This window comes from Pangasianodon hypophthalmus, chromosome 6 (genome assembly GCF_027358585.1).
Source record: "Pangasianodon hypophthalmus isolate fPanHyp1 chromosome 6, fPanHyp1.pri, whole genome shotgun sequence".
NCBI lineage: Eukaryota > Metazoa > Chordata > Actinopteri > Siluriformes > Pangasiidae > Pangasianodon > Pangasianodon hypophthalmus.
In genome coordinates this window covers 24,395,319-24,398,933 of record NC_069715.1, presented here as the reverse complement: position 1 = coordinate 24,398,933, position 3,615 = coordinate 24,395,319, and positions in this window count along the sequence as shown.

Here is a 3,615-nt window from a genome sequence, read left to right as displayed (position 1 = left end):
AAAGAGAGATAGAGAGAGAAAGAGAAAAGAGAGAGGTTGAGGAGGGAATGACTGTTTACTGCAGCTATAACATCTCATACATTCCACAACATGAAAATCTAACTCTAAACTGTTATAATGTGTGACATTTCATACATTAACAAATTAGACATTGTAATTATTATCATATGGCTGTGGTATAAGTGAAATAAGAGGAATAACACTAGACAGATTGTACTTTTATATGAAACTAATGCACTTTGGGGGGTAGTGGCACTCCACTTGTGCGCTGTGCTGCATCACACCCCCTGGCTTTTCATTAATAATAAAGCAGAAAAGCATGAGAACCATGATCTTGTTGAATATGGGCACCGTTTGTGACTTTGTGTTGCCAAAACACAAGCCATGAGATTAGTGGGGTCTTTGGCTCATGATCAAAATCTGAGACCGCAGATCCTACAGGGTAGGAAACGTCTACATCACAGATATTTTTATTAATAAAACATTCATGCCAGTTTAAGGGCACATCATGAGTCATACAAGCCTCTGATTCATTAGCAAGTCAGCAGTAGTTAGTAATGCAGTCAAATACTCAGCCAATAGCAGTTCTGTGATCAGAAGCGGACACTGATTAAGGTTAATGAACAAAATATTCATACAGTGCATGGGAAAATACAGCTAACAAGGAAAAACAAGGTGGGTATGTCGAATAAATTGGCCATTTAGTGTACAGAGTATTTACAAACCCCAACAAAGGTGCTGTGCTGTGATTAATTGGCGACCTGATAAAATATCTAGTGAATGTAGGTGTAAGATAGGTGTATCATATATATATATATATATATATATATATACATATATATGTGTATATATATATATATATATATATATATATATATATAAGATGTATATATACACACACACACTGCAGAGGTGAGAAGGGAGACTATCATTCTCAGAAAAACTCAATTCAGCTCTTTTGTCTAGTTTTATTTTTGCCCCATATGGGAAATGACTGGAATTCCCTTCTGGGCAGTGAGGAGGAGGTGATATTTCTCAATCAGCACACTAATTAAAGTGTTATGTGCTGTCAGCTAAAAGCAGGAGACTGTAGGCTGGACTTTAGAAAATAGGGAAAGAGAGAGAGAAAAAGAGAGAGAGAAGGAATGAGGGTGGGTTGTTTGCAGTGCTCACGTTGCACTCTGAGTGGTCTCTGATGACGAAGGACCTAGCTCAGCACCAATCTGGGCCCGTAATCACGCCGATTTGTTAACTAAATGAATCGTGTCCAGGCCAGCCTCCCAGGGGGGACATTTTTATAAGGAGGAACAGAAAGGCTGGTGGGAGGGGAAACGAGAAGCACCCAGCAGTCGCTTATTGATGAGTGCGCTGCAGACTTCAGCTCGGCTGGCTGCGCTTCCTGTTCTGAAATCTGTAAACATCACAGCAGGAACAGGTGGAAGGGCCGTGCCGGCTAAGAAGCACCCGTTATGAGAAAATCTGCCGCTTCCAGGAAAGAAGCAGACATTTCACACAGCCATACTTTAATGTCACTGACACTGACTCAGTTCAACATTTCTAACATTCAAAATAAAAAAAAATCACATCTTGTAGCAAAAAAGGGTGTGGCTTCTGTGCCTGTTAGTAGAGAGGTAGGGAGGATGTAAAAAGCTAAATCTAAAAATTAAAACACAGCTGCATTTTACTACATAAAGTTGTATTGCTGCAAAACATCCCCATAGCTTATTGAATCATTAGTTGCTTTAAATATATTTTGCATACATATTCCATAAATGAGAAAAGCTTGAAGAAAAAAGAGAGAATACAAGAGGAAAGCTTTAAAGCGCTCAATTCACATTTTAATATTCTTTACTATTAACATACTTTGTAACACAAGCTTTGAGAATACAACAATACCACTGTTCGTCATGCCAATAAAGCACTCTGAAACTTATCGAGAGAGAACTAGAGACAGACAAAATGAGAGTGAGAGAGGTCTCCTATAAAGCCACCAAAACACTTAAAGTACCATTGGTACTCATTATAGCCTAATGAGTAGACTGCGCTGTCACCATTGATTTGATATAGAGTCTCTCTCTGACCCTTAGAGCACCACTGCACTGCTTGGGCCATGGGTTTAAAACCTCTCCCTGATAATGAAACCCTATCCAATCAAATCCACACACTCACTGTCGCCTCGCTCCAGTAATTAAACCACCCCATTAACAATATGTCTATCTTTCCCACTGAGTGCTTTCTCTTTCAGGTGCATAATCCCTCCAGATGTTACCTGAGTTCACCTAAGAGCCTCATTCTCAAAGAGCTGCTCTCCAGGGCTGTGTCCTCAACCAGTTCAAAAGTAAAAGGTATAGAATTAGAATGTAATAGGCTTAGCAGGTCTCAGAAATAATGGCATAAATCCCATGCTGCCCTTCACTTGGATGGATAGTGAGTGTGTTATGCTCTAAAACCTGCAAATTCTCAGGTGTAGCATTTAAGAGTGCGCTTTGCTGCCACTGTAAGAATCACATTTTCTCTAATAGAAGATATAATGTGTTATGCCACATTTTGGCTAGGATAGACATTGTCCAAGTGGGAAGTGTTTTTTTTTTTTTTTTTTTTTGATTTCCTTCTAAAATTTCTATCATGAAACTATGATGTCTACCTTTTCGTTATATTTGGTAATACTTTACCCTACCTATTCATAATACTACATGATACCTACACATCCTTCATGACAACTGACATAAACATATATAAACATTCATGAAAGGATATTCCAAAAGGTGACAGTCAGAAAGCCTGCTTTCTACAAGTTTACAAAACCCTAAAGTGACAGAATTTTTGGCATAAAGTTGTCTTATAATATCAAATAATGGTAATGGTAATGATGTAACCGATGTGTTATGTATTTGCCACATATTTTTAAAAATCACACACACATATAATTTTTAATGTTATGGCTAATCAGTATATATATATATATATATATATTCGGAGTGCCCATGCTGCCCCTGAGCAAAGGAAGAAGGTGGCCTGAATGGATGAATCACCACATTTTCTTTTACATCATGTGGACGGCTGGGTGCAGGAACAGGATGCATGATGGGAAGAAAGCAAGCTGGAGGAGGCAGTGTGATGCCCTGGGCAATGTTCTGCTGGGAAACCTTGGGTCCTGGCATTCATGTGGATGATACTTTGACATGTACCACCTACCTAAATATTATTGCAGACCAAGGACACTCCTTCATGGCAATGGTAATGGCAAGAGCGTAGGAAAATATTCAAAATAAAAACCTGTACTGCCACAAAAATATTGACAAAAATATAGTCACAACAAAAATAGAAAATATATATGAGACGTCCCAGAAAAAAATCCATTGCAAGTTGAATTCTGTAAGAGCCAAAAATGGCAAAAAACTTTTACACACTCTGTACAGACCGAATAAGATGACATTAATAACAAGTTAAGAAGAAGCAGAACTGTATGAATTAATCAGCAATCATTTCCTAACCAGTGTTAGCACGAACAAAGATCAGTTGAATGAAGAGACAAGATGATCTGTAAGTGAAATCTGTAATTCTGACTTTTTTACACATATCATGATCAGGAATATAGAGCCCTTACTTCACATA